Below are 21,013 nucleotides of genomic sequence, written 5' to 3'. Positions count from 1 at the left end.
CAGGAAGGGTATGGGGTCCAATACCACCCACAGGATGAGTATGGCGTCCACTACAACCCACAGGATGGGTATGGGGCTCCAACCACCCATAGAATGGGTATGGGGCTCCAACCACCCATAAAATGGGTATGGGGTCCAATAACACCCACTGGATGTGTATATGGCGTCCATTGCCGCGCGTCGAGCTCGAAAACCGCAGCATTCATCTCAGAACCATGCCTATTTCACGCAGATTCCTTAATAAACGTAAAAGTTTTATATGTCACAAGAAAGATAGAAATATAAGCTTCATTCTAAATACCTTACCATGGGCATATTTAAATTTAGACCGAAGATACGTGTACTTTTATAATAGCCGAGCTCCGACCCCGGACAGATCGATCGACCGAGCAACTCTCTCTCAGAACAATGTTTATTTCACGTGAATTCGTTAGTAAACATATATTTTTTTTATGTCTCAAGAAAGACAGACAAATAAGCTTCACTTTAAACACTTTACTATAGACATATTTAAATTTCTAATGAAGATTATTGTATTTTAAAAATTACGGAGCTCCCACCCCGTACAGACTGAACGACAGAGCAACTCTCTCTCAGATCAATGTTTATTTCACGTAAATTCGTTAATAAACACAAATGTTTTATAAGTCTTAAGCAAGATAGAAATAAGAGCTTCATTTTAAATACATTACAATAGACATATTTATAGCTCAAGTGAAGATACATATGTTTTTATAGTAGCGCTCAGTAGCTTGTCGGGCATGGAGTGCAGACGCCTACGCACTTGCCGATATATTGTATAATTAACAAAGATACGCTAATAAAGCCTAAAATCTTATATGCCTCCAGAAAGACCGATATATGAACATTATTATAATTGCACCAAATGAAATATATCATGTTCGAGAACAAAGATATATCAATTTTAAATTAAGTTTCGACTCTCTCTCGGGTGAGAGAGATGGGGCGACTCTCGCCCCATCTATTGGAGATTCTGTGCACTAAATACCCAAAGCTACTCAAACCCTCCTAGCATTATTTAAGTAATGAAGTAATATGGTATATTTACTCACTATAATGTGGGTGCTGAATGCAGAACATGAGAAAACATATATTTACTCCAAACTAATATAATTTCATTATGAAATAAGTAGCATCAAAGGAAGTCGATGGTCCAAGCAGCAATGTTGTGGAGCGACTTATCCAAGATATATCGTTGTTTGGAAAGTGTTTGTTGGCATATCCAGTTGTCGCACGAGGTCCTCTCTCGCCATGTGCGAATATGAAGATTGTTCGTCGCTCCTGCCTTAGGGTGACGATCATCTGAACTTCCTTCGTCATGCTGCTCGGTGGGTCAGTGACACCCACGACCCGGAGTCTTGCAAGACTTGTTCCCTGTTTGTGCTTCAATTTACCCATCCCTTGTCTGATGATCTCAGGGATTAGGCAGCAGCTGCATTGCATGCTCAATTCTCCTTATTGCAACGGGCCTGGTTGCCCAGTTGGAGGCCCCAAATAGAATTTAATGGGGTCAATGCACGAATGTGCCAGGAACCATGAGTGGTACCTATTACAAGGAGATAGGAAAATGAAGTGACTAGTAAATCTCAACCTGGAAGGCACTAGAAGAACTTGTATCAGAGGACACCATACAGAAACCCCACTGGTACAAACCAAGGCAAATGGCATCCGCAGGTTTTTGGTCTATTTTTATTCTTAAGTGCATAGTACAGTACTTAATTGTCTTAACAACTATCCATGCTCTCCCTTCTGTCCATATTTGTGCTTATAAATTACTTTCTCATGTATATAACTTGACAGTTAACATTTACAGAACATGTTCTCTTCCTTATGATTAATGTAGCTAAGAGAGGCAATTCATGTATTCTACAGGTTCTACCAAGACTTATTTCAACAGTCGTAAAAAAAAGGATATGTGGTGTGCATTTGTTTCAAAGGCACTAGACCAGCTCTTGCCACCTAAGGGGGCCATCCAGTGACTCAAATCAACTTTGGAATATTGGTCAAACTTGACTCCTTTCTACTGATGTGGTCACACAAGATTCACCTTTCAAAGTGGTATTCTTTATTTTGGTAATACATTTTTAATGTGTATATTTGAGCTTCTGAGTACCTACAGACCCTTGCATGTTTTGCATGGGATGCTAATATGCTTGACAGTTTTCCCTTACTGAAATATTTTACAGTGAAGTGATGAACTATTGCATTCTCAAAGCACTTTGCTATGATCTTAGGTTTAATTGCTACCACATACGAAAGATTAACCCTTTGAGTGCTAAACTTAGTTACAGTTTGTCTGAGGAATATTCATAAACTCTGAGAGCAAAAAGTGGATTTATAAAATGCTGTGATATCAGAAAATTTTAATTTCCACATGTTAGGAAGATAATGAATATTTGCTAAAGTAGTTTTCAAATAGAGTACATTGGCTCAATTAGGTAGTGATGGGTGTTCATTATGACTGCTTTATTGCTTTAATTACAACATTGCTTTAGCACGGAAACTGTAATGAAGGTGTTTGTTGTTGTAATTAATGAGGACTCGCCAGCTCTAAGCACTTCCCTGCTAACCGTGCAGTTTATTGTTCTTGGAAAGGGATTTGCTTGCTATGGTTTCGATTTGATTCAATTTTTCTTTTGATGGATTGTTTCTATTTTACCCTTTACTGTTGTGTTTATAACCATTATTTTTCCAATTATTTTTTTGTCATTATTTGTGGTTTGTATGAGTTCTGAAAATTTTCTATTTTAAATTCTAGAATGTGAAAATCCTGATAATGTAAGTTTTCTCTCACTGTATTATAATTATCTTGCAGTTTTCTTAAAATTTAACTTAGTTTAGGAGTTAAATTTGTTTTATATATAAATTTTTATTATACTGTATTCTTGCATTTTGTGTGTTGAAAGCTTTAAGTGGACATTTCAAAAGTATATTATAATTTGAGGTGACTATTATTGATATAAAACCAGTATTGAATGTAATGAATGCCTCTGGTAGAGCCCTGGTGGCCTCCCTGAAGCCGGCTCCTCACCACTAGGTCAATTTAATCGTAGGAGTCCATTTAGGCTTACTGGGAACAGAACCTGGCTTCCTCTCAGAGGCAGAGAGAATTTGGGACATTGTCATCACCCACAATTGGAAAGCATCCAGAAAGTCAACAAAGACAACTGCAAGGTTTATAGAAAATGAAGCACCGAAGTGGCCAAAAGACTCGTCAAAACTATTCGGGCAAAAGCAAGCGATCTAACTAGCATAGATTCATTAGTATTGATGACTGCCACCAGGTGGCCTGAAGCTCTGGCCCACAGGTGACTCCAAGGCTTGACAGAGCTGATGCACTCTGAACCGACAAACCTGGTAGGGAGGAAGGAAGTCGGGAGGCTTGACCAGAGCTGATGCACTCTGAACCAACAAACCTGGTAGGGAGGAAGGAAGTCGGAGAGCCACCGCTGGCTTATTACATTCAATACTGGTTTCTGGGAGGAGCCATTTGGTGGCTTCCTGGAGCTAAATGACCACAATAACGGAAAACAAGGGACTTTACCAGGGTATGAGGAGAGACAGCAGGTACTACCCTGAAAAAAAAAGCCCTTGGTCAGGAACCATCCCAGCAACACACAAGACTGATAGGACCAACAATAAGAATCAAACAATGGGCTGCCAGAACCTCATCAGAACAATAAGACCATCGAACCTGAAAATAGGTAAACAACATGGGGAAAGTTGCAGAAAATGTTGTGTACTTAAAAACACCAAGGACTTGAGGGTAGACCACAGGCTGGCAGCTATGATAACATGACAGACAGAGGAAATGAGCCCCATAACATGGACCATGGGGAAATAGGAACAAACAACGTGTTTACAAAGCAGGACCAGTGGCACACAGGCAGTGGCCAAATGCCACCACTGGACATAACAAGTGATGCATTCCTGACCTGAGAAACCAAGCATCAAACACCAAAGGACCCCTCCTAGAAGCCAGCTGACTCATACTGTGCCAGTAAAGGAGATGGCAACAGACAAATTTTCCACCAGGAGTGAGGAACAATCCCCCCTCCTGCCTCCAGAGGAGAGCACGAGGGGTGTGTTTCTTGCCTCTCTGAGAGAATACCCCTGACTGAAGGGCCAACTGGGAACACAGGAGAAGAAAGACAAAGACTCTTATCAAGAGACAAAGGCAGCTCAGGAGAAGCATGAGCTGTCTGGAGGTGAAAGAACCCACCCTGAAACATGCATCAAAAGAGAAGATGAAGGGACAGAAGAGGTGAAATAAGTGCGAGGCATCGTCATACTGCTGCCGCCAAGAGCTGCCGCTGGCGTGACACAAATAACCCAACCACCTGCTTGCCACACAAATGGTAAAAAAGACCCATGTCAGAAACTCCAGACATATAGAACAAAGGAGAAAGCTGAACCAGGAAGGTATATCATAGGGCTGACCTGCTGAAAGAGGCAGAGCTATGGAAAAATTCCCGGATTTGGACAGGGCCAGAAGAGCCATAAACATAGTTCAAACAGGCCATCAAGGAGAAGATGAAGCATAATTAACCTTATTAAGCACACTGGGGCTTTAATGGATAGTTATTCATTTAAACACAGGAAAAAGCAAAATACAAGCTTTATTTTATGCTTACATAAAATATATCTGTGAGGTGTAGCTGGCCCTAGACTAGTCCAGCTCAAACAAATCTTGCAGAATGCAGAATTCCAAATATAATTTTCTCAACACAAACTACAGGTACTACTGATTATTAGATATATGGACCACAAAAATATATATCGTAATTTAAAATAATACATTTTGTTTTTGATAAAAAGCTTGAAAGGATTTTAGATGTAATTATGCTCGTTAATATGTAATGCACTGTACAGTACAAAATGTAGCCGATCCTTCCAGTAGGCCAACTCACTGCTAGACACTGATCAATGTAGTTTTGTTATACATTCCTGTGTTAAGGATGTGGTTTAACCTCATACTGTAATTGTAGTTTCCCTCATCCCTTCCATTTAAATAAATACTCTAAATATTTATCTTCGTCTAATTTTTAGGTGACTGGAGCTGGTCATGGAATTGGTCGAGAACTGGGGCTCCAGTTCGCACGTTTAGGAGCTAGAGTTGTGTGCTTGGATATTAATGAGGTTTGTATTAGTTACCTTTCATCTTGCTTTCTTTGCTAAAATATTTGCACAAAACTAAGAACCTTATCCAGTGGGCACAGTATCCAAACTATAACTTTAAACCTATATTCAGTGTTATCAATGTTGAATTAAAGTTGATGACATTCATTCAGCATTGAGGTTATGCTTGGAGGTTGTGTCCACTAAGTACATTAATTATTTAGACATTACTTTGTATGGTATATATTTCAATCAAGGTTATGAACCTTTTCATATACTGTGCTGTGCTTTTCAATTTATTACATGTAAAAAATATCATAAGTTTACCTCTTAGGTAATATTTATAATTTCCAATTTTTTTTTTATATTGGTGCTAAATAGTTTAAAAGAGTTTTATAACTTTACAAGGCAGGGGGATCATTTGGCCTTTTTTTCACAGGCAGGTATAGTACTAGTACTATGAAGAGAGTGAGGTAAGAGCCTTTCTTTTAGCATTGGATGTTTTGATGGCACTTATCTTGGTACCACTTAGTGGTGTGCTGGATATATAGACTCACATGTGCTGGAGTAAAGGACCTCTGGAAAATGATTGAAGAATTAGAAGGGACATGGGACACAAAGGGAAGCTGAGAGGGAACGTAAGGTTGCTGGGAAACGAAAATAGCTAGATAGGAATAAAGTAGCCAGGTTAAGGAGGACATTGAAGGACTATAAAGGATAACAAAGAGAAGGAAGCAGCCAAATGGGTACATGAGAACATGATAGTAGTGGAAGAGGAGAAAATAATCATGGAGATTGCCAAGATTCTAAAGAAGACAAAATTAATAAAAAAAAAGGGGAGATCAGAATCAAAAAGTGTAGTGCAGTTCACTAGACATAAGTGAAGATGTTAAAAAAAAAAGCCATTATCAATTATAAGCTGTCAGTCAATGGGAGAAAGAGATGAGAGAGACAAAGAAGCTGCCTGTGGTGTTGTGTAGGGGGGGGGGTCCTCCCAACTTTTCAGTATGAGGCCCACATCTTACCCATTTTACCCATTTTGCATGTCAAAGAAAAAATTGGTTTTATAAACTGAATGAATAAATTTGATTTGCATCTTTCTGGGTAATGAGCATGAGATAATTCAGAACAAGAGAAATGTGAAGATTGCAAAGATGCCAAGCTAACACTTGGAATGCTATATAATGAGTAACAAATGTTAAACATAGCAAATGCTCTGACACAAGAATCATTTACTTACCAGCAGATGAGAATGGCAGGTTATTAACTCTTTTAGTAATTTTATTTACTGAAATGAGAATTTGCCCAATTTTGTGCACTCTGGTAAAATACAAACCTCAAGAAATTCATTAAAACAAATCAAAAAAATCTAAATACCCCTGTAGTCATCAATAACAGTCTAACAAAAATAAAGTCAGTCTGCACCTTTATACTCAAGTCCATAATAAACATCAGAGGATTCCCAAACAAATGTACCAGTATTGATGTTTTCTTACTGCTTGGTAAACGACAGATTGGCCAGGCTGACAACACTCTGGCTTGGTGTCCTATGTAAGGAGCATGGCGGACAAGAACTGGACGTGTCAAATGTCTTGAATGTTTTGGTTGAGAAAAAATGAAGGGAAACAATTAATTTTATTACTGTACTTTTATATATTTCAAGTTGTTGCTGGCTGGATGTGGTAAAGCATTCCATAGTTTGGAGACCACGGTGAGAGGGTGGCGTCCACACCTGCTTGCCTCACAAACAAGAATCACTCCCTCACTGGTTTGATCCTTTGGCAGGTGGGATGATTAGGCTCTGGTATTTCACTGTTCACCCTTGTTCATCCAGCAGTAACTGGGGACCTGGTTGTAAGGTGATTAGTGGATCATGTTCTGGGAAAAACAAGCAGGATAGGACTTAGTAAGAGCTGCAAGAAGTAGTTCTAAGCCTCCAAACGAAAGTCGGGAGACTTTGCTGGCTTCACTTTAACTGTAGTGCTGTATGGTGGTTTGTAGACCACACGCACATTGCGGTAGTGCCTCTTGATGGAAGTAACTTGCTTTCCATCTTCACATTATGTATGCAGTACAGTATTATAAAAGCTGTTGTCCTATACTTTATTTTTCTCTCTTTTGTGGCTTTCCTTACTTGGTTACCTCTTTACTTACTGTATTTGCTTGCTGATAAATCCTCAATTCTCTACTGAAAACTATACTTTAAGGTACCCGTATGTGGTGACTCACTTGTCAAAACCAATTCAGTATGCAATTTGCTTTACAGATATTTCATGTGTTTTAAGTTTTTATGTTTCAAGAGGAGTTCCTAGCATAATAAAATATATATTTTTTTTTTTTTTATTTTAATAGTTTGTGTATTGTTGTACTTGTTCCTGCCTTATTTAATTGAAAAATGACTCCCCTGTTGTTTTTATTAACATAGGCTAACAACAACAAAACTGTAGCGGATATTGGAAAAGAAGGTGGAAGTGCTTGGGGTTATAGATGTGATGTCAGTAGTAAGGAAGATGTCCATGCAGTGTCAGACAAGGTATGTTTAATATGTTGTCCATATTGTAAACCAGCTGATGTATAAACATCATGATATATATGTCTAGGAGAGACATAGTACCGATATTATTTATTATAATATATTTTACAACAGCACCCTAGGCTGTTGTGGATGGGCGATGTACCTTAACTTTTCCACTGTTCTTCTCGGCTATTTCATTATTGTTACTCGATAAACTCCTCCACATTTTTAGTTGGTCATGTTAGCAATTACCCATTCCATTATATTTTACTACAATGTATTATATTTAATAACCACTAGCGGAGTAATAGTATGAAAGGCTGCTAGGATATGTACATGTACAGTACATTGATATAGAAAGTTTTGGTTTGGATTTTGTGCCTGCAGCTTCCTTGATGTTGACCTACACATCTGAATACAATCTTGGCATTTTCCAATTTCAGGTGAATCAATGATACAAAAAAGATTTTATTCAGTCTTTGGTAGATGGTTCCACTTTTTGTGTCATGAGTTTAATAACTAATATGACATACAATTAGAAAGTATGTTTCTGGGAGGGGGCCCCATCTGTTGCTTTCCATAGCTAAGAGCTGGTCTAATCCAGTCATAGGGAGATGCACCAGATCTCTTTGAGACCCACCATTGTCTACACCAAACCACGCCCAGAATCTGACTCCATCTATGAGGTAAGGGGAGCTTGAGGATCAGGGATCAACCTAAAAGGGAGAAAAACCCACTATAAAGCAAAAGCACAACAAAACAAGGAATTACTTATAAAAAAATTAGGTATCCTTAGGTAAAAAAAATATACCCCCTCTTCGCTCTCCTCTCGCTGGACACAAAATAAAGAGCATGGTTATTCCGATGCAGCTCATTCATGTTCCATGTTAAGCTAAGTGGTGTTGGCTATACTGGGAATAGTAGTTCTGGGGGGAGGGAGCTTTTTTTTTCACTTTGAGCCAGAGTTTCCTTCTTTAGCAGTCAGCCCACATTTATCCAGCCCCACTAAGAGATTCTTGCATGAGGTGTTTGGATTCTTCCTTTATGAGCAAACTCCTCCTGAGTCACCTTACTTCTGGGTAGTGTACAAGACATGTTCTCCACTGCAAGGCCTGTTAATGGGGGGGATAGTATTTAGTGGTGTTCTTGTGTTGTGAACACACCTGGCCCTGCTCCTTCTCCTTATAATGTTGGGGCTTTTACCGAGCATACACTTGGGTTGTGTAACCCGTTGTTCTCGTCCATGACTGCCTCCTCCATTTCTTGCCAGGTGTTTATGGTTAAGGTTCAGGTTTATTCAGCCAAGACACTTTGGTCATGCCTGGCATGCCTGCCCATCTATATGACTACTGTATTCACGTGGCTGCTTTCCTTCATCCCACTTATATTATGTTCTCAGATTGTTTTGGCTTCCCCATCCATTCCTATACCTGACTGCAGGTTGCAGTAGAAACCACTTTCTGCTTCAATGGACTCCTGCTGTCCTCTGCCCCTGCTTTCCTCTGCCCATGAAAGGGGCTGCTGTGGTCCTGTTTCATATGGCAATGGCTGTTGGCCTCGTTTGTGGCTATGGCTGTTTGCTTCTGCTCTCTGTAATGGTGGCTTTTGCTCCATTTTTTTTTTTTTTTTCAAAAACTACAGTGTATTTTAGGCTCCAGGCTGAATGGCAGGCTGTGGCTCCTTTGTGTACTTTGGTCTTACTTTCTGGGTATGTGTCCCAGATGCCAGCGGGCACTTGGTCTTCATTTTGTGAGCTTTTAGCAGGTCCTCACCTCTGTGTCTCCTGCTCTGGCTAGGATTCTGCAATTTTTCCTCTGGATTCCCTGTGTAAAGTGGGGCTTTGGCTTGTGCGTCCCCCAGGTTTCAAGTCAAGTTGCGGCAGTGGCTGGGCTATTCCCATCAAGGTTGATGTTGGCCTTGGAGCCTATCTTTTGATCTGGCAACCACTGATTTTGAGGTGTTTACCAAGGACTTCAAGGAAAATGGGGATTGTTGGCTGTCTCTTACCATCCGTCTCAGAGGTGCCTTACAGCTTGGGGCTAGCCTGGTCTACCTCTTTGTGGCCTTGTTTTAGCTAGGCCTAAGAGCTTGTTCTTCTGGAAGGCTTGTTAGTCTTCTCCCTGGGGTTTCCCCCTACCCTAGGCCACCTGTGTTTTTCAAGGCTCAGGGCCTGTGACTCGGTTCCACCCTATGGCCTCCTTTGGTTCGTGGGCAGTGTGCCCAGTTGTTCCTGGGATGTGGCCTTAGTTGCCACCTACTTACTGGCTGTCAGGCATTTCACAATTAGGGTGTTTACAACTCAGCAATAAACATTTACTGCCTTGGGTACCAAATCTCCTAAAGCAGTTGCTTCTTTTGAGTGCACTGATCTCTGAATTCTGGGCTCCTCTTGCTTTGTAGAGCATGCTAGTTTCTGGTCGTGACTTCCCATAGGCAAGGGGGGGGGGATCTTGGAGGTCTACTGCATCTTCCTATATCTTGGATGGAACACCACTTAGCTACATGGAGCTACTGAGGGCCTACCACAAAGTGGCATTTCATTATATTAAGTTCTTGGTTAACTTATACTTTTACATAGATTGTGGGTTGCAATTTTTTTTCATTGTACCTGTTTATTTATTCATTAAAAGCATGTACAGGTTATTTTTGTCTGTAGGAATGAGTCAACCCTTTGTGTGAAGTAACATTTGAGATGGTGATTTAATTCTGTATTCTTCTTTTATTACTTTGTGTTATGTAGACTTTCTTGATTATAGGATTAACAGCACAAAAAAAAATCAGTTTTATAATTAATAAATGGTGTGTATTGTATTACAGTATTACATTGTTATTTTCAATTTTGTTTCCATTTACAGTATTAATATCATCTGATTCCAGATCCGTAAAGATGTAGGAGACGTAACCATCCTGGTTAACAATGCTGGCATCATGCCATGCAAGCCCTTCCTTAAACATACTCCTGAAGATGTTCACAACATCTTCAAAGTCAATGTGTTTTCTCATTTTTGGGTAAGTACCAAAATAAAACAAAAAAACAAATTCTTGATGAAGTATTGGTATACTAAATAATTTCATTGCCCATTTCCCATGTTTTTTTTTTTCCATTTACTGTCTCTCTCTTGAATGTGTACATGTGATGTGCCTTCCTTACTGTCGTCATCTCTTGAATGTGTACATGTGATGTGCCTTCCTTACTGTCTCTCTCTTGAATGTGTACATGTGATGTGCCTTCCTTACTGTCGTCATCTCTTGGTGACTTGCAGATTTTTTTTTCTTGCTGTCATGTTCTTGATAATAGTAGTACTCATTGTCCTGGTAAAACTGCTTGCCTCTGCGTTGAACCATTGGCTTTCCAGCGTACATGGTTCTATTTCAGCAGAGAGACGTTGCCATTGGGTGGTATGCCTCAACTGAAACACCTAGCACTTTATTAGACACTTTTCCTCCATTCACTATCTGTTTCCCATGATGGCCAAATTGGAGAGTTTTGCAAGCTGTGTCATGTTGCCCCTCCAGTGTGGCTGGTATTATCCTCGCTTTGAGCCCTTCTCTATCGTACCTTCATCTGATACCCATCATGGTCCTATGGCTCGTCCATACCATTGGCGGGAGAACTTAAATTCTAAGAGGTCTAACACCTGCATCTCTGGCATTTGACTTTGTGCGTATGTAACTTCCTTTTTTACTGGGTAAAAATAACTTTTAGGCCTTATGTGCATACATTTGTTTTATATATTAATCTTAAAACTCTGACTCCATGTTGCAAAGCTAGCCTCTCCCAGTTCTGCTTGGTTGTCACATTCAGTCAGCTGCCATATATATGCAGTGACCACCCAACAATTCAGACCTTGTTAACTCTAATCTCTTAAGTAATTTGACCAAAATTAAGGCAAAGTTTGAGCATTGCTTGATTATGCCTTAAATAAGATCAACTGTACCTATTTCAAGCTAAAATAAATTTCTTTTATTCTAAATTGACTTTCAACACTGTGCTGTGCCTTCTTTTCATATCTGAATAAAAAAAATCTCGCCAATACCTTCGTCCTTACGATATAAAACTCCAACTTTCAACAAACTAACACAATTTGTAGTAATTTGGTTCACATTGCTCCTCTTACTTACAATGCTGCTGGCATTTACTTTATTTCCTGTTCATCTTGTCCACTCCAATACATTGGTGAAACTGGCTGTATTCTTAAAGACAGACTAAAAGAACACAAAGGGAGTGTCAAGTCTGCACACACATTGCTGTCTTCCGTCATGTTAGAAATTTTAACCCCTGCACTGCTCATACTGAGATATCTCGGCTGATGGGTGGTGTCCCATCTGAGAAAACTTGTTTGTAGGTACAGGTACTGTATAGAGAATGATTCAAAACTTCAGTATTAAACATGGGGCTTACATCAGACTCTATTCCTCTGGTCTCTATTTCAAGATGCCATCTTGAAATTCCTGCTGGATGAGAGGATCTCAGTACTACCAGTGCTTCCTAAGCTTGTACATACAGCAGGAAACTCACAGCACAGCTGTGCAGGTTGGGACCACAACACCACTTAATAATGAGGAATAAAATAAGTAACTTCAATTATTTTAGAATGAGTGTGTCATAGCTTATCCTGATTGTAATAAAAACCCGTGCACAAGGTTCAGATATCGGTGAACATAGTTCTAATTATGTTCACAGCAGGATGTAGACATTTAATTAAAGCACACAGCCGAGGTTTTGTACATATGTGCATCGTGCAACATAACCTCGTGTTTCTTTAGAAAATATTCTTGTGGGAAATGATTCATATTCATGATTAGTGACAGGAATCACATAATAATAATAATAGTGTTGTGGCTAGAATAACAATGTGGTAGTATACTTAATGCATATTGCTGTGTTGGGTGACGTTGTCTGCTGATGTAGTCTGGTTGTGGCATGTGGGTCTATACTGTGCTAAGATATCTTTACTACACCCACCAGAACTACTTAGTGGTTCGTTATGGGTTTATAAAAATAAAGGTAGCTATATTTGACATGTGTATATACTGTTGTGTAATAACAGCAAACACAGTTTTATTGTTCTAAGAATGTCACTAAGTATGACAACCATATTTTTGAGCACAGCGATGTACTGCACATTTAACTATATAACTTCCTCAAATTACACATTATTGAATAATAATACTGCAAAAACTTCAGTATATTTTCTATATATATCACTTGTATATAAAATATAAGTATATTTTCTACACTTGCACACTAAAAATATACAGTATATCACATCTATATATTTTCCTTAACTTGTACCTTTTTCTGACCTTTTTACCTTATTCTTATGTTATTATCTTACTGCTATACTTCTTGATTCCCATACTTCAAACCTATTTCTATTCTTCTTACCTTACTCCTTCCTATTCTTACAAACTTTTTCACCTGTCATCTCGGTCTCTTACCTTATATATATTGATCTCTACCACACTTCTATTTCTATTACACAAGTTGATAATGGACCAGGATAGACCGAAACATTGTAAATTCTTTTATTTTCACATTTGTGGGTTGGGTGTTAAATTTTCAGCTATGTCATTGCGACCGATTGTATATTGTTGTAATTTTATTTTTATATATTTTATGAAACGGTTGCTATAACAATCTAAATATATTTATTGTATATGGAAATACAAGTTCAATTGGTTGAGTACAAATAAGAACGCTTGTTCAGTATTTTTACGTGCTTCGTAAGAAATTCAGGTACAGTAACTTTGATCAACTGACCCTATCTGTGTAGACCCAGACAGGGTCTACCCCATATGATTTGAATTCGTAGGTGAATGCTGTACCCGTGTGCATGACTTGTGAAAGTATGTCACTCTTGTTGCATTTTTTTCATAGTTGTGTTCTAAGATCTGGGCCTAGAATTTCTGAAGGTTGAATCGGACCTTTGCCTTCTGCTATTTTACAGACCTGCCATGTCTGAGAGTGGCTGTTGACATAGATATTGATTAATTGATTGATTGATTTAGATAAGTTTGGATGCAGGGAAAAATTGTGTTGGATATAAGGTCTGTTTTCTACTGAAAATTTAATATGGTTTAGGTTCATACTGTAGTGTTAAAAGTTGATTATCTTCCTTTGCAGACTGTTCAAGAATGGTTACCATCTTTTGTGGTAGCTGGCCGTGGTCATGTTGTTGCCGTATCTTCCATATGTGGCCTTATGGCAACATCTAACCTTGTTCCATATTGTTCATCAAACATGCTGTAAAAGGTAAGCCTTAAAATGCTATTACAGTGGGGCCTTGATTTACGATGGTAATCCGTTCCCAGAGACATATCTTAAGTCAAAACGATTTTTCCCATAAGAAATAAAGGGAATTGAATTAATCTGTTCCACACCCCCAAAAATATTAACTTTAAAATACATTTTATACTGAATACAATTTTTCTCTAACTACAATACAGTACATATGTGTATCTTACCTTTATGGATAATCCTGCGCGGGCCCTAAGCCTCTGGCTGGCCCACTAAGTGTTGCTTGTTTCTGTTTTACTTGGGCGGAGTATGAGTATTTATGACTCGTATGGTCGCTTCAGTAAGATTTTGCCATATGTGTTTAACAACTTCTGCTCTGTTGAATCTAAGTTGAAATCATAACGGGTTTGTAACTGTCCACTGTGTTAGATATTGTTCCAGTGGTCTGTTGGGCATTTCTCCACAGTGCTGACATTTCCTCTCATCTTCCGGAACCTGTAAGCCTATTTCCCATGCACATGGGTATCTAAGCCTGATGCGATGTAAGTGCACTTCTGTTGCTCTACTGCTCCCTTTCATCAAACTAAGTGGCTCGTAGTTGGTTGAATTCTTGTACCAACGCGTTGATTCTGATGTTGCAACTGCTGTGTTGTGGTCACTGTACATCTTTTGCATTGCTCTGTTTCTAATGGAGGAGAGGTGTTACTGTTTGGAAGGGGAGTCCCCCTTCCATTATAACATCAGGCAGTGATGACTTCTCTGGGGCACACACTCTCCTATGTTTTGCCTGCATACACTAGGACCTGGTTGTGATTCACTGCTTGTTTGTCTCACTAAAAACCTTTCCATAGATTTTTGCATTTCTATATGTTTTAATTTTTGTCTGTAGTGAGGCATCACAAGTGTCATTAAAAAGTTAAGGCAACGGTCTACTGCACCATGATTTGGGCGAGTCGTTTCAGCAAAAGTTTGCAATTCTTCCCATGCTGCACATATTTTCTCAATAAATGAAGAAGGGACATTCTATACTGTCTCCTCCTCCCCTAAAGAAATTTCCTCGGCTGTCTCTTTTTGCTGCTCCTTGTGAAGTTCTTTGGTGGTCAGTTCTTCGCTGTGTTCCTCCACCAGCTCGCAACACACAACACTCACAACACTATGAATGCCACTTCTTTTTCTAAATTTTTCAAACCATCCCCTGCTCGCCTTAAACTCTCTTGCATTTGCATCACTCGTTCCAAGGGTTTTCTTTAAAAGGTCTTCATGCAATTTCCTTGCTTTTTCACAAATGACGGCCTCTGAAACGCTATCACCTGCTAACTCCTTGCTGTGCATCCAAATTAATAACTGTTCAACATCCTCAAGTATTTATGTTCTATGTTTCGTGATTATTGATACGCCTTTTGCCACTTTAGCACTCATAATGTCCTTTTTCTTAGCAAGTATGGTGGATATCATTGACTGAGATTTGTTGTACAGTACTGTGGTATTGAAGAGACGGTCTCATTTTGTGTGGCCTTTGTGAGGATCCAGCAGATTTGGCTTTTCAGATAGACATTGTTCCACCCTTGGTGGGTGTGTGTGCACGTGTTCCTGATGCAAGAAAACATGTACGATGAAGTTACTTGGATGATAATAGTAATATCTGTATTGGAAAGAATGGTTTATATGTCACTGTATATATGTGTAGTGGTTTGGTGATTGAAACATTTTACTTACATTCTATTCTTATATTAAAGTAAATATGCACTTTTCTAGGTTTGATGGATGGTCTGACAGAGGAGATGCGGTATGCCGGCAGGAATCCAGACATCAAGTTCACCGGTGTTTATCCATTTATTGTAGACACCGGTCTTGCTAAGAAACCACGTATTAGGTAAGAAACAAAATCTGTACTATAAGAGATGTGTGTGTCCAAAGTTGGAGGCTAGAGGATACTACTCACCCAAATTTGTAAGAGAAATGGTGTGGGGTACAGGGACAGATGCAGGATATGTCTTTTTTTCAATTCGGGAGTACGTTCCATTCGGGAGTAGGAGCATCCACCAACCATCCAGTGGTGGATGGTTGGTGTAGGCCTGAGTTAAATGCTTCAAGAAATATAGTGTGTAACCCAACACCCCCAAACAATTTTTCAAGGAATCTGAAATGAATCCAGGATGAAATTAAGAATGAATTCTGTAAAGTGTGAAGTTACTGTGAAGTAACTGTCATTCACCTGCTTGATTTCTTAATAGTATATTTTCTGAGAAAAAAAGGGAATGAGGGGATTGGGTGAGGGAGGGCTAGACTCATACAGTTGTTTGTCCTTAAAATTACATTTCTGAGAGAAGGGGAAGAGGAAGGAAGTAGGAGAGGAGATGGAATGACAAGGGGGGACTAAGGGGAAGGGGAGAGGTTGATGAGAGGGACCAAGGGGGAATGGTCCCCCTCATGAGGGGACCATGCCTCCCCTCCCAATGAGGAGAGATGGAGGAGAGAGAGACTATTCTGGGCACCACTGGGGTACCCCTCTAATATTTTCAATCAAAACAGTTGAGAGGCGGGCCAAAAAGAGCCAGAACTCAACCCCCACAAGCACAGCTAGGTGAATACACACTACCAGCAAATTATGCCAGCAGACGACTCAAAATGCATCAGGATATACTATCCACAACGTTAATTTTAGGCACAATGTTGCTATTGTTATCAGCATCCTGGTCAGGAAATCCAGAATATGAATCATTTTGCACAACATTTATTTTCTATAGGAGAACGAGGCCATTCATGATGCACCAATGGCAATGTGCTGGGGGTATCTGTGACAGTGTAAACATCACCAACACCATTATGTTCATTGATACCTGAACACTACATAGTCTTTATTACTGTTAGGATGTTCTATAATACTATCATCACAAAATAATAGTATTTACTTATATATTTTTGCCATTTATAAGTGAGTGCTGTGGCTGCAAGCTGAACAGCGGTGCTGTTAGCTCACATTGAATGTGCTAGCTCTGGTTACTCACTCAGTACTGAGGCCTCCACACCAAGGAATTGTGTCCACAATTTTTTTTTTTTCAAAAATGGCATATGTTTACTGGAGGCCTGAGAAGCCGATGTGAGCCTAGTAACCACAGGAGTTGTAAAATCTTACCATGTGCCCCAATTCTTCACCTGATGGGGATGCACAGTCCTGAGAATAATTAGCCACCTCATCATCTGATGGGATGCACAGCCAAAGGTTAAAGTGTAAATCAAACGATTACATGCTAACAAACGCCCTGTATATTTTCATATACAATGCTGGTGAAACAGGCTTTAGCTGGAAAATGTTTGCAGGATAACACTTTGACATCTAGGCTAGATAAGTGTTCCAGGCCAACATGGCAGCATCCAGCAAAGCTGTCGCAAACAACAAATAACATTGGTTGTGTGTAGTGTGTACAGTTAGGTTAAGTGTCAATGCAATGTCTTTAAAATCTTAAATTTAGAATGCAACTAAAGTTGCACTGACTATAGTGTACATTAGTTTATGTATTCTGTGTTGTAGTACTCCGTATATAGTACTGCACAGTCAGTACAGTATTCTACTGTAAAATCCATCAAATTCATTTTGTACAGTACACACAGTATTGTATGGTATTCACAACAGGAAAATTCAAACAAGACATATTCCATTGTCAAGGTAAATAAAACTGATACAGTACTTATTGTAGAGAAACAGTATATTGTATTAACTATTTTTACATATATATAAAGTGATCACATCAAACAAATGCCTCCTGAAGACATCACTGGTAGCTGAATTGAGGTTGCACTGTACATATTGTTTTGAAATTTTAACTTGGTGGGACTGCAGTTACTTATTGGAGGAAACATAGCTGTACAAATTATGTACTGTATTTATCAACCTTTATTTCTATTTGATAAGTATGGCATGAGTGTGATACAGGCCTTAAATTAGTCAAAATTCTAAAACTCTGCAGATACAAATTATGATACATCAAGTTTTGTAAAATGTTTGCTTTTTTCTTTTAGGTTTCCATCATTTAACCCCATCCTCACAGCAGAGTACTGTGCCACCAAGATAATTGAAGGTGTTCGCAGTGAAGAAGAGATTGTGTGCATCCCTTCCAAGGATTATTATGGACACATTCTTATGCAGTAAGGACCTGTGTAACTATAGTATTAGAATCCTAAAAAAACATTTACTAATACTGTAATTTGCCTGAACACTTTTATACATGTTATTAATTATGTTGATATGCAAGCTAGAACTTTTCCTTTTAGTAGTTATCTGTATCAATGTGCAGATTCTATATTTTTTATTGAGCTGTCATATATGTGAAGCTTGAGAAATAATTTATGGAAGGTTTTGAGGATGATTGTCATCAGTAAATTTTCAATTGAGAAAGTAGAAGGAAAGAACCAAACACAGAAGGGCACAAATAAGGAAAATAAGAGACAAATATCAGGAATATTTTGAAAAAAACATTTGAGGAAATTAAGGAAAAACAAAGCAGGGGTTGCTTTAGTGTGCTCGTGCAGGATTACCAACAGTTATTCTCGAGCAAATTCAATGGCAACTACAACCACCATCAGGTCGCCACAAGAGTTGTCACTGGTGTTAGTCACAGTTTATGCGCCTCAAATGCTCCTTCGTGTTGTCACTAAGTTTGTCATATAGGCTGGATAACCCAGTGGGATGGGTGGCAAAACGATTCCATTATGAAAAAAAGAGCTTTAAGACTTGTCTTGGATAGAAACTAGAGCTAATCAACAATTTTACATGTCGTTTATGCCAAGTGACCTCGTTTATTTCGGAAGCATTTTGACTGTAAACCAGTAATACAGGAAACTTCCTGTATTACTGGTTTACAGTCAAAATGCTTCTGAAATAAACTTTTTTATACTTTTAGATATGAATCATTGTGTCCTATTTGCTTTATCTTGAACATCTGTCAAACGTGTAAAATTATACTATTCTTTTCAGTTTGATTCCTCGACGAGTGCGAAGAGCATTTCTGGACTTCATGGATACAGGAGTGGACGAGGCTGACAAATAATCACAAAAATGTTTGCTTGCAGAATTAGTGGCCTCGATTAAAATAAATTTTCTTACTGTGCATCATCGTAAATCAGAGCAACTATGAGGTCACACGGTTACAGGTATCTCTTCCTTAACCTCCTCTCCTTTCCCAGCACCACCACCACCACAACAGGCAGCTATACACCACTAACTGGTGAGTGAACTGCTGGAAAATGAGGCAAGGGCTCTGAATTATATGTTACATTATTCCTAGTGCCATTATTCCAGGAGCAAAAAAATTTTTTAGGTTTGTGAACAAGGAAGACATTATGATGGAAAGGAGTGATAAGGGTGGTGAGATTAGCAAGGAAATAGGGATCAGAAATGTGACAAAAAATGTGATGCACGTCAAGGACAGTGAATACCCAATTAAGATAAACACAACTACATGGGAGTATTATGCTGTATGCCTTCAGCATAAGGCAGTTAAGGACACTGAAGTTGGAGTAGGAACAGCAACGTAGCACTTACACCAGTAAGTGAGGAAGTAGGATGAAGAGAGAGAATAATGCAGAGGAGATTCAGAGACTCAGACTGAAATGAAGAACTCTTGAAAATTTCTCTCGGAATAATGCAAGGAATATGCAGAACAGTGAAAACAGAGAAGATGCTTTCTTCTCACGACTTGATAATGGTCCAGGACAGACTGACTCTCTTCTCCATTTTCTGAGTTGTGGTTTGGTCAACATTTTTTCAGCCACATTATTGCAAGTCATTATCTGCACAAGATGAACAAGAATAGCTTCTTTAAAATAAGGCAAGACATAGAAACCCAAGGAAGTATTCGGTACAAGTGGTTAACAGTGGGAACACATTGATGATAAGGTGGATGCCATAGCATATTTGCTATTAAAGTTGTGTACTAACACAACCTGAAGGCCAAGAGATTGGAAAAGCTGGTACAAAACGAGCTAGGAAGCGAGGTGTGAAGAGTTTAACCTTGTGCTCCAAAGTTACGGATAGCAAGCCCTGATATTTCTTGTAGTTGTACAAGGAGTTTGTACAGATATCATTTATCTGTGATGTTTTGTTGCAATATTTATATATTTTAGCATTGCAAATCAAAAAAAAAAAAAAAAAAAAAGAGCTGTGACTATAATAAATGGAAAATGTATTAAATGCTTATTTATTAATATTACCATTCTTCATTTTAATGTTTATATTATAAGATCTTTTTTTTATGGTACATTACAAAAAGATGATTATACTGAATCAATAATAATTTCATATAGAGTATTTTTAAGTGTGGTAGGCAATTGCTGGTAGGTAGACTTGCTCTCACAAGTCAAGCCTGGCCCCGGGCCGGGCTTGACTTGTGAGCTTGGTCCAACAGGCTGTTGCTTGGAACGGCCTGTAGGCCCACATATCCACTACTGCCTGGTTGGTCTGGCACTTCCTGAAAAAACTATCCGGTTTATCTTGAAGACATCCACATTTGTTTAGCAATATTTCTTATACTCGCTGGGAGGATGTTGAGCAACCATTTACCTTTGGTGTTTTACATAGTGTTCTCTAATTGTGGTTATGGCACCTCTGCTCTTCACTGGTTCTGTTCTGCATTTCCTTCCATATGGACCTCCTCTTGAGTTCAGAGCTGGAGTGTTCTCAGTGCAGCTCGGCAGGGTGTGTGATAAGTCTTCTGTTCTATCTCATGGATTTTTACTAGAGGATAGGATTGTGGAATTTCCATTACTGTGCTTAAGAGTTTTCTCTCTCAACTTTATGAGTCAAGTAATCATGGACCTCCACCAAGTTTAGAGCTGGCCTGTGCTCGGTGTGGCTTGGCAGTGTGTGTACTTGCTGCTGACACTGTTGATCTAGTTTATGGATTTTCACTTGATAGAGAAAAGCTACAAGCTTGATAGTGATGGCTTGTAGTGAAATTTCCAGTCTTGGGACTTGTCGAGTGCTTTTCTTTTAACTTTCCAGCGGGAGTAGTGTTGGAACGCCTACCAAGCTCAGAGCTGACTGGTTCTCAGTTTGACTTAGCAGCATGTTAGGGTGTTGACTCCTGCTGCTGTTCAGAGCAGACCTGTGACTTGTATGG

General features: G+C 39.1%; 1 pseudogene; it reads left to right on the top strand.

The window, feature by feature from the left end:
* Positions 1-2,040: 2,040 nt before the first annotated feature.
* Positions 2,041-20,085, top strand: LOC138353599 (short-chain dehydrogenase/reductase family 16C member 6-like; annotated as a pseudogene).
* The last annotated feature ends 928 nt before the right edge of the window (positions 20,086-21,013 follow it).

The sequence above is a fragment of the Procambarus clarkii genome, chromosome 58, assembly GCF_040958095.1.
Source record: "Procambarus clarkii isolate CNS0578487 chromosome 58, FALCON_Pclarkii_2.0, whole genome shotgun sequence".
NCBI classification, from domain to species: domain Eukaryota; kingdom Metazoa; phylum Arthropoda; class Malacostraca; order Decapoda; family Cambaridae; genus Procambarus; species Procambarus clarkii.
The sequence above is the reverse complement of the archived record's forward strand: the minus strand, read 5'-3'. Positions and strand labels throughout refer to the sequence as shown.